Below are 11,956 nucleotides of genomic sequence, written 5' to 3' on the forward strand. Positions count from 1 at the left end.
TCTCTCTCTCTCTTGAGGTAGTACTATATGATACTAGTGTATGATACTACCTCCCTAATGCATAGTATCATATATTAGCAGTGGCGGAGCTACACCAGAATTTCTAGGGGGGCAAACACAAAATGTGAACATTTGAGGGGACGAAATACTAATTTTGCTTCCAACTAAGCCCTCTATTTATTTTTTTCTTCAGAGAATTGTGCAAGGCTGGGGGAGGGGGGGCCACAGCCCCCCCCCGACACAACACTAAGCTCCGCCAGTGTATATTAGTATCATATAGTACTCTATTTATTGGCATGCACGACACAAAGTAGCATAGCATTTATTATGATACGGTATCATAATATGATACTTTATCTTTTTTTTCTTTATTTAATGATATGACACGTCATCAAAATTGCCTAGTTTGCATGCATGATACTAGTTATGATATCACCATTACGACCAGCCTGAGGAAAAAAATAACTGGCTATACCCTAGTAGCATCTTCTATTGAATATAGATACCATTTCACACACACAAAAAGGAACTGAATATATACCTTTGTGGGGCGGAGCAAGTGAGGAGTTGAAGGACCATGACCGTATCTGATGCAGCTCCACGCCGTTGCCCGTGGCTGCAGAAAACCGCACTGCCACTTGAGGCGGGAGCAAGGTGTTGAGCTGATCGGTTAACCGCCAGCTGACCTGAACGGGGCGAAGATTACGTTTGTCATCATCAAACTCCAGTTGGGCGACCAGCATCCGGGTGGTGTTGTCAAAGGTGACGGTGGCAGTCATGGAGCCGTTGAGGCTGAAGCTGGGCAAGCTGGTCGTGTTCACCGAGTCCATCACAGAGTTGATGTCGATGCCGATGTGGTCATAGGTCTTGCTGGGGTCGAAGTCGTTGTTGTACGTGTCGAACTCCACGGCGATGAACCCGGTCGTCCCCAAAGACTGTCCTCCTCTTTCCGTCGTCATAGGACATGAGGCCCAGCCAGCCCCCGCCTGAGTCCGGCGGCATTGCAGACGGGTAATGGGCGAGGAAGAAAGCCATGCCATCCCCCTTGAAGTTCATAGTATGGCTGTCCAACATGATGGCGAAGGTGAAGCGCGTTTGGAAGGTGGCCACCTCGCCGGTGTTGTTGTCGTAGAACGGCACCGGGTGCGCGTATGACACCCGTCCCGAGCAACCTGTGTTGTTCTTTCCTTGCGAGTTGCAGGTGACGTCGACGAGTTGGTCGTGCACTTGGGCGTCGCCCTCCAGTTTGAGGTCTTCTGGGCGGTAGCTGGATTTGTTGGTGAAATCGAAGCTGAAGGAGAAGGGTGAGGCGACTGCGGCTGGAGCGGGAGGGGGAGGAGGGTCATCTGCGACTGGAGCATCGCCGACCGGAGTATAGGGAGTGGGAGGGGGAGGAGTAGAGGGAGCGGAGCTGGAGCGGGAGATTGCGCTCGAGAGAGGTGCAAGGCAGCAACGAGGAGGAGGAGGAGGAGGAGCTGCGCGCTACCTCTACTTGCAGGCGAGCCCATGGCCACAATGACTTCGTCCTACTGACGTGCTGACATTAATTGCTCGATCGGCGCGACGAGCATTTTATAGGCGACGGCGCGACGCATCGCCGCCAAGGCTCGGCTGCTCCAGTGGGTCGCATCGCCTCCTCGGTCCAAGTCGTCGCCAGTCGCCGCCCGATCTGACGCGGCAATTCTTGGAGTCACCTCCTTGACGCCATCGGCCAGCCTGGTCCTCATCCTCAGAACGAACATTCCACTCGGACGAGTGTGCATGTTCAGTCAAGTGAAATTTGATTGGTGTAGAAATAAGAGCCAAACAAGCGGTCACTACGTTCCTTCGCATAGGCTGAATAATCTGCTCGTTCATTAATATCCCCTTTATGGCATAGCACTAGGGAGGTGTTTGGTTTAGGAAAGGAAACGCAAACGCAATCGCAATCAAATAGCAGCGTCACTGTAAACGGTATCGACCAAAATAGACAAATTGTTTGGTTTGTCAACTGTAACGTTAATCAATACCGGGATGCTACTTCAGGAAGATCATCGCTTGCCTTCCCGTGCACCTCCCGAAGAAATCTCCTTAGCGCCTCCTCCACGAGCATGTTTCGGCCACGGGCGCCGCCGTACATCTGGAACACGCCGCCGATTGGACGTCGTCGGGCGCGCGAGGAGCCGCTGCGCGAGGCCGCGAGCAACGCTCCGTAGCGCTCGTCGGGCGCAAGGGCGAAGATGGGGTTGAGTACGAGGCGGGCACTTTTCTCAGCAGCGAGATTGATGTTCGAGTCATGGCGAGTTGGAGAACAGGAGGGACAAATCGACAGCGAAAGGAGAGAGACGGCCGTATCGTTATTTCATTACACCGGGTACCTAGCGTAATCGACCTTGAATAGGGTGGGAACCGATACCAGAGTTATCCGATTACGGAGCGATCTAAACAAACACGATTTAGCGCTATCCGTTACCATCGTTATCGAATAACGTTACAAAAGTGTGAACCAAACACCTCGATTTAACGAGAAACCGATGCGTGCATAAGCGAAATGAAACCTATCGTGCCTGGCCAAAAATGCTAAACGTACAGAGCCCTACAAGCACTCAATCTCCCCTTAGTCCAATCACAGTTTGAGAGCTGAAACACAACCTGTAAAACTCCGTAGAAGTCCGTCGATGTAGCATCGCTGCTGCCTGGCTCCAGTTCATGTTCGCATGCAAAACGGCACACTGTTTGTAGCGGAAATTAGAGAAGTCTTGAATATTCCTGGTGTATTAATCTGACTCTCATGGAGTATATCTATATCTATATCTATATTTATATAAAAAGACCCAAAGGGGCAGATCCAACTAATCTCAGCCATCAAACTAAGTCAATTCAACGATCTAGACTATTCCAATGGCGAGCATTCAACGTGTTTAATGTGCAATTAATATCATATCAAATATTACACTTATCACAGAAAACACACAAGTAATAACATACCTAATATCCGTGTGCAATTAATATATTGTCTAAATATTAACGTGCATTGCACCTACGCATTTACTAGTAAAATAAAGGACGCGTCTAGCAGGCGGCCCTTGGCCCGCTAGCCATCCATGGCGGCCTTCTTTATTAGAAAAGATTATGTCTCCCTGCTACTTTATGCAAGTTTATGTCTGTTTAAGAAATCTCAAACACACTTAATCTCACCTTGTCCCTACAGTGTTGCTTGCATGCATCCATGTGACCACATAGTCCAATTAGTTTGCATGTGTGCATGCACGCATTCCCAGAGAGTGTAATTAATGTGGCAACCTGGTGTATGAACGTGTTTAATTCGTACTTTAATTTTTTTTTAAAAGCCATAAATTTCAAACCGTGTGATGGGATTCAGACCCGTTTTCATCATTGGTGAATCGCATCGCCTCTCGGTCCAAGTTGTCGTGTCGCCGGCCGATCTGACGTGGCAATTCTTGGAGTCACCTCCTTGACGCCATCAGCCAGCCTGGCCGTTAACCTCAGAACGAACAGTCCACTCGGACGAGTGTGCATGCTCAGTGTGAAAGGAATCTTAATTCGTGCACCAACGAAGTACTCCCTCCGTTTTCTATTACTCTGCGCCTAAGTTTTTTCGGTTTTTTCCCAAATGCTCTGTGCGCTGGCTTTTTTTCCCGTTTTCTTCCCATTCTGCCCTTGATTTTCGGCTTCCCATGTAACTGATGCATTAACAACGAGCCATGCAGCAGCAAGGACTAGCCAATCCGTTGCATGTGTGGAGAGCCATCCTGAGCAATTAGTGGGGCGCAGTTACCACGCATGCATAGCGGCGAGTGGCATGCAGAGCACGCGGGCGGAGCAAGCCAATCGGTTGCAACGCTTATTTATAGCGCGTTGGTTTTCAATACGCCCGATTAACATCAAAGCAAGGGCAAATTGGTCCAAAAAAATTCTACCGGAGCCCTCCTTGGTATGCGGGATTGCACTTAGGCGCAGACAAAAGAAAAACAGAGGGAGTAGGAGTGAATATGACGCCACCTCTATGGGCAATCATCCTGCTGCATGCATGGCCAGCTCAAGTATTATTTGTTCAAAACTGTGTCATTTATTATTGATAAGAGGAAGTATTCTTATACTTATATATTTTCTCGTCTAGGTATATAAGTCATCTTAGGTTGTGCATCGCGACAAACGCGGAGGAAAAACGAGAGAACGTAATGTTTTTTTTTGCTAGTTAATGGAATTGCATGCATGAATTAACTACTACATGTCATGTTTGAAAGTCTTGATACATTAGAAGCATGCACGGCCCACATCTCTTATTGGTTAATATGTCACGAAACAAGAAACGAAGAGGGAGTTAATGTACCATGCTTAAATATTTTTGGATTATTTGGTTTCCAGAAGATGACTTGCACATCTAGCGGAGGGAGTGAAAATAAGAGCCAAATGAAACAAGTGGTGACTGCGTGCGTTCACATAGGCTGAATAATCTACTCGTTCAATCTTGAGTAAATTGCCAAATTTTATAACGATTGTGGGCAATTTCTCAGAAAACCACCGTTCTGCTATCAGTTTGCAAAAAACACCCGTGTTTTGAGTAAATTTTTTGTCGAAGACACTAAACGCTTGGTTGAGCACATTTTGACACGAAATTGACTTGTGGGTCCTGCTATCAGGGCCGACTTGGCACCAAAACCTGACACCGTTTGATTCAAACTTTACTTGACGAAGGGCCCACCTGATAGTCTCTCCCAGACTGCGGCGTTGGCCACCGCTTCACCTACCACTACTAGAAAAACGGCTATAGCTAATATGGACATTAATGATGCACCATGTATGTGGTGCACCATTAATGGTCATATTACTAATGGCGCACCTGGTGCGTGGTGCGCCATTACTAGTTTTGTCCTGACCCCACACCCTTCCCAGACTTAGTAGTGGCGCACCAGGGAAAGTGGGTCATTACTAGTTTTAACTAATAACGACGCATCATTACTAGTTTTAACTAGTAATGGCGCACCACATCCACGGTGCGCCACTACTAACAATTTTTTTTCAAAACTAGTAATGGCGCACCACACATCAGGTGCGCCATTAGTAACCCTGGTTACCAATGGCGCATTCCTAGAAGGTGCGCCATTGGTAACCTGAGAGCAACTAGATATTTTTGACAGCCACCTACCACACTCATTTTTCTCACTTCATTCTCTCCACCTCTACCAAGCTTGGTCTCGGTTGTCTCCTCCTCATCACCTCATTTGCACCATAGATTCACCCAAATTAAGTGGTTAAATTTCCTTTTTTTGATAGGTAAGTAAGGGGAAAGCTTTCTTTATGTTCTAGATCTACTTTTTTCTCCCTCCAACGTACTCACTTTTTATGGCCTAGATCTATGTATGTTTGTGGTGTTGCATATGTTTGTGTTTGCAGATACCGGTATTTAAAATGCGATAGTTGCCAATATTTTGCCGGAATGTTGATTCATTTCCGTTTCGGCGAGAATTTGGTACTATGCATTCTTTTTGGTACTATTTTTAGGCAAAGTCATGCCAAAAAAAATTGGTTCTAAAATATCGTTTTGCTCTACCCTGCAGGTGACCATGGTCCGCACGATGACCGAAGGTATCGTGAATAGGTTTTTGAGCTCCGCGAAGGCTGAGATGCTTCAAAAGAACGATATGGAGATAAGATGTCCGTGTCGAAGATGCAAGCTGAAGAGCCTTATGGACCCGGGTTCCAGACAGGTGCGGGACCACCTGCTCGTGCGTGGTTTCATGGATAGCTATCGGTGGCAAGGTGATGAAGATGATTATGAAGTCGTCCATGGGGACCGGGCAAGAAATAAGGAAGGGCAGCAAGACAATAGCGGTGAGGGCGGGCGAGAAGACGAAGAATCTCCAGGACATGATCACGAAGTAGATGCAGGACACAGTCATCATGTAGAAGATGCCGGACATGATGATGAGGAAGATCAAGAAGAAGGGCATGATCATGAAGATGAAGATGCCGGAGCAGACGACGATGGATCATCGATGGGCTAGGTGCAGGACCCTCATATTCAAGAGATGCTTCTCAAGCAGACGGGTAACGCAAGAGCTGTCGCCCGAGAGAAAGCCAAGCTGGATCAACTGGAGATAGACGCGGTTACTCCATTGTATGAAGGATGCAGGCCCGAGGATACCCTCCTGAAAGTAACGCTCATGGCTCTGGAAATGAAGGTAAAACACAAAATGACCGACACATGCTTTGACGAGAACATGTCATTCTGGCACGAACGTCTTCCCAAGGGGAACAAGTGCCCGACCAGTTTCGAGGAGGCGAAGAAAATTGTGTGTCCTCTGGATTTACCGCACGTGAAATACCATGTGTGCATGAACGATTGCATCATTTATCGGGACGAGCATGCGGAGTCTACCATATGTCCGGTGTGCGGAGTCACTCGATACAAGAAGAGGAAGAAAGCTCCTCGAAAAGTGGTGTGGTACTTTCTGATCACTCCTCGTCTGCAGCGGTATTTCACGGACCCTAAGCTAGCAAAGCTCATGCGTTGGCACGCGGATAGGAAGGAGAAGAAGCGAGAAGATGACGAAAATGATCCGGAGATAAATAAAAAAGACAAGATGCTAAGTCACCCTAAGGATGCGAGCCAATGGCAAGCGTTGAACTTCAAACACCCAGAATTTGGGGAGGATCCAAGAAACATTATGCTGGGCGCGAGCACTGATGGAGTCAATCCATTTGGCAGCCAGAGAAGCACACATAGCACCTGACCTGTGTTTGTGTGGATGTACAACCTTCCCCCCTGGATGTGCATGAAGAGGAAGCACATTCACATGAGTATGCTAATTGAAGGGCCGAAACAACCAGGGAACAACATCACACTACTAGGGAAAAGCCTAGCAGCAGCGCGGGTTTTGGGCCTATTAGTAGCGCGGGGGCCGGCGCTACTAATAAGGCGCTACAGCTAACGTATAGCAGTAGCGCGGGTGCCACCCGCGCTACTACTACGTCCTTTAGTAGTAGCGTGGGTAAAAATCCGCGCTACTACTACCAGCGCGGGTTTTTTTTGAATTTTTTTGAAAAAATATTTTGTTTTTTCCCTAATTTTCAAATTTCTGAATTATTTTAACCTCAAATCTCTAATCACCCCTCATCGCTCCTCAATTTAATCTCTAATCACCCCTCATCATTCCAAATCATCTAACTTCCCAGACGGTCCCCTCATCATTCCAAATCATCTAACTTCCCAGACGGTCACCCATCCTCTCACTACTCCAGCCTGAGCATGCTTAACTTTCAGGTTCTATTCTCCCTCGTTTCCAAGTCTGCACTTGTTGTTTTCCTGACAATAGTAAGATGTCAATCCTATTAACCTCAGGAATTTAGCTTGAGCATGAAGTCACACATTTCATTATTTGAGTTTGAAACACTAATATTACTTGAATAATTAGTTTGACCACAGTTTGACCACAGTTTGGCCATAGTTTGACCAGATTTGACCAAAATTCAAAAAAAAACTAAAATAATTATTTAGTAACACTAATATTCTAGAATAATTAGTTTGACCATTGTTTGACCACAGTTTGACCACACAGTTTGAAATTTTTTCGATTTTTTCCACTCTAGATCTTAAAAGCCCCGTAACTTTTTTTCTGTTTGGTTTTTGAGGATTTTGAAAATGTTTAACGGGGTTCCCCCTGTTAAACTGCGACAAGTAGCGCACATGCCAGCGCGCATCCACTCCCTTCTCGCGTGCCCCTCATGTGTCGGCCCATAAGCGGGGTTGCACGCCCAATTTTTTTTCCGTATTTTCCATATATCTTTTTGAAATAGTGTTCATGTAATTAGAAAAGGTGCTTGACACATTTGTACTAAAACCACATATTTAAAAAAGTGTTTGATGCATTTATGAAAGAGTGTTCATGTAATTGGAAAATGTGTTTGCCACATTTTTACTAAAATCATGTATTTTAAATAGTGTTCCATGCATTTTTGAAAGAGTGTTCATCTAATTAGAAAAAATGCTTGACACCTTTATACTAAAACCACATATTTAATAAAGTGGTCGATGCATTCTTGATTGAATGTCCATGTAACTAGAAAAGGTGTTTGAAACGTTGTTAAAATTGTTCATCCCTCCTATCCTACTTAAAAAGAACGCAAGGTTTTGTCGTCCACCTCGTCTCTCTTCCAAAATTTCCCCTTCCCTCTAGTTTTTGTTGACTTATTAACTTACCAAATAATATATATTTTTGGCAAGACAATAAATTCTTTCCAAATAAAATATTAAAAACAATTAGGCAGGTAAATCCCATGCATGACTTGATAAACAAATTTATACAATCACTACAATGGAAGGTGGTCATGGGCTAAAATACCATCGAATATTTACACCTGTTGGAACAAACGGGCACTTATCTAGTATACCTCAAATAAGTGTTTGATGCAATTTTAAATAACATGCATATAATTAGAAACAGTGTTTGAGACATTTTTAAACTTGTTCATGTAACTAAAAACAATGTTTGGTGCATTTTCCCCCCAAATGTAAGTAATTAGAAAATTGTCCACATATTAAAAAAATGTTCATATGTAAAAATAAAAAATGTTGAATGCATTTTAAAAGCTCGTCCATGTGTCCCTCCCTTACCACCCACAACCCTCCCACCGTTTCTTTCTTCCGCTCAAATACTCCTCCATCTTCCACCCAAGGGCAGTGCAGAGTTGAAGGATGCACCGTCGGAGGACATGTGTGTGGCTTCTTTACCCCTACGTCCATGGTCTGGACAACGACAACCCTAAATTGGCTAACTGGACCAAAGTGAAGACTCGACTTAGACAAAATTATCTATAGGTAAAAAAATCAATAAAATATCTTGATCACCTATAAAACTTACTGGAGATAAAACATAATAGTGCATTTTATTTTGCAAGTAAAAAACAATTAATTCAATATGAGTTTAGAGCTTTGATGTTGTTGTTTTTGGTTAGCCCTTCTTTTGTTTCCATTTACAGTTGCTACAAAAAAAATGCAATTTACTGCTAATTCATATTTTTGTCATCCACCTAGTGTTGATGCTTGAAAGACACTGTAAGATATTCTTCCATGAAGAAAGTTGAACCAATAGCTCAAAGGAAGGAATTGTGGTGGCTTGAGTAGAGCTAATAGTAAAAATAAACAATCTAGTTATTGCTATGACCAGATCTTAATCTTTTGAGGAAAACTTTATCACGAAAAGCTCGTGAAGTCAAGGGGACTTTTGATAGCGAGAATGACTCTAGATCTTAGATTCCAGTAGATTACTCTAGTTACAATGGTGGTCACCAGCCATTTCATAGTGCTTGAGGTGCTTGGAGGAAACTTCCATGCATGTCTTCTTCTAAAGCTTCTCCATGAGTGCCTCGATGTTGGTATAGGAGCAAATCTACCCCTGTCGCCATTAGAGACAAGTGGGAGATAAGAACCAACGAGAAGCTAAGCTGATGGACTGGGGTGCATACCTACTATTTCTCCCTGTTGCGTCGACTACCATCCCCGACTAGCTTTTTCGTCCTCCGCCTTAACCGACCTTCCCGTTATCTGCCAGGGCCCGCCTTCCCATCCTCCCCCACGGTCAACTTCCCCATCGTCCACTATCATCCATTGCGCCGTCCATCATCTCCCGTCCCGCCACCCACCATTCCCCAAACAACTCCATGTTCACTACCATGATCGAATCCCGAGTTGGTGCATCGTTGTAGCAACTCGACGTTGTGTGCGACCAAGGCAAGAGTAGGAGTTGTAGAGCCACATAACATCGGGTCGGTGCACCTCTATGTCCTTTCATCAGCCCAGATAGAGATGGCATCTAAATTTCTATAGATTATTATGTATACCCTCTTGCAACACGAACTAGTCCATTCGGGAGTTTTCTTTTTCTTTTTCGGGATTCAGACTTTGGTTTTTCCTACAAACCATGTACCCACTAGTATTGAAAAAGGATATACATTTTTAAAAATTCATGAACATTTTCAAGGATTCATTTACATCTGTGAACATTTTTATATACACTAATTTATTTTCGAAAAGTTTCTTAAATCTATAAACATTTCGACAATATGGGAATTGTTTCTAGACGTGCAAATTTTGTCCTTTTCAAAATAGGAACTGCGCTGAGAATGTTTCTTTTTTTAGCAAAACCGCGCTGAGATATAGCGCTGGCGCTCGGTAATGGACCCAAACCTCATTATCTGTGGTCGAAAACTGGACAGAACTGCCCAATGAGGCCCAAATATATTATTTGCCAATAAGGCAATAAGGGCCTAACAAAGATGCACCCCTATATCTCGCCTTCAGCCAGTCCACCTCCCGACTCGCTGAAGGGGCGAGCAGAATGGGCCGGTGCACGCACACGGCTGGCCATAACCTCTTTTTCCTGTTTTCTGTTTTCATTTTTTGCTTTATTTTTGTACTTTACTTTATAGTTTAACATATTAAAAAAAATTGAACACGTATTTGAATATTTTTAATCAAGCATTTGGAAAATGTTGAACGTCTAGAGGGAAAATGTTGATCATGTTTTTTTAAAAATGATGGAATTTTTGAGCATTATATAAAAATGTTAATCAAGCATTACAGAAACAAATGTTGGAAAATAATTTGATAAATGTTAATCATGCATGTGGGAAATGTTAAAATGTGTATAAAAATGTTAACAATGTATTAAAAATGATGAAATAAATTGCTCATGTATATAGAAATGTTAATCAATCATTTGAAAAAAAATCAACAAATGTTTCAGTAATGTTAATCAAGAGTTTGAAAAATGTTAAATGTGTATAGAAATATGTTGAACATGTATACAAAAAATGTTAATATTTTTACTTGAAACTGTTAATTAATCATTTAAAAAATGTATAGAAACAATGTTGATCATGTATTAAAAAATGTTACTCTTGTATATAAAAAAAATTAATCAGACTTTTAAAAATGTTAAAATGTGTATAAAAAATTATTGACCATATATTAGAAAATTGTTAAGTTTTATTGAAAATATGTAAAGCGTGTATTAGAAAAAAAATGTTGGTAACATATACAAAAAATGTAGAATGAAAAACTAAAAAGGAAACAAAGAAAACCAAAAATATGGAAACTGAAAAAGAAACAAAATAAACCAGAGAAAAAGGAAATGAAAAATAAAAATAAAGAAACAAATGCAAAAAAGAATGAAAAAAACAATAACCGGAGAAGAAAAAAGATAAGAAACAAAAGAAACGGAAAAAGGAAGAAAAAACCCTGAGAAATCCGGCTCTAGTTACCTCGTGAAGGACGCCACCCACGACTAGCCACGAACACCGGGTGGGTGGAGTGGCTAGCAGTGCTTGTCTTCTTCTTGGAGGAACCATGATCGATCCGCCATGCATAAGCGATATCCTTCAGCGAGAGCAGCTTCCGTCCCGCTTAATGGAGACATAGCTCTCGCACAAATAAGGCGGCTCATGTGATTTCCTTCACCACAAAATCCAGACGAGAAACAAGAATATTCCTGTGTCACATGCACTCCCTCCTCAAAGCAATGCATCCTTTACTGTTTTGGACTTTGATTATGATTCTTTTAATTAGAATATATGCATAAAATCAATATAAAGACATATGACATAAAAATATTTCACAAGATAATACGAGGACACTATTCATATATGGTAAACCCAACTATTTTGTTACATGTCAGTGGTTAAAGTCGTGCATCAAATACCACACGAAGTCAAGCACACTTTATATTTTGAGGAGGAAATAATGCATAGCACTAGATAATATTTAGAAAAACGCTAGGTAAATGTTTGGGTTCCACTTATCATGCAAACACGCGGAACAGAGAACACCAATCATACGTTTGTCATTACCGTGTGGAGAAATGCTACAAGCTTTCTTATTGCTGGAGAGAATGTTATTATAAGCTACTCGCTCCATTTCTAAATATAAGAACATTTAGAGATTTCAATATGAACT

General features: G+C 42.8%; 1 pseudogene; it reads right to left on the reverse strand.

The window, feature by feature from the left end:
- Positions 1–1,508, reverse strand: part of LOC123039954 (L-type lectin-domain containing receptor kinase IX.1-like) — a 4,950-nt pseudogene extending 3,442 nt beyond the window's left edge.
- Positions 1,509–11,956: the final 10,448 nt, after the last annotated feature.

The sequence above is a fragment of the Triticum aestivum genome, chromosome 2B, assembly GCF_018294505.1.
Source record: "Triticum aestivum cultivar Chinese Spring chromosome 2B, IWGSC CS RefSeq v2.1, whole genome shotgun sequence".
In the NCBI taxonomy this organism is placed as follows: domain Eukaryota; kingdom Viridiplantae; phylum Streptophyta; class Magnoliopsida; order Poales; family Poaceae; genus Triticum; species Triticum aestivum.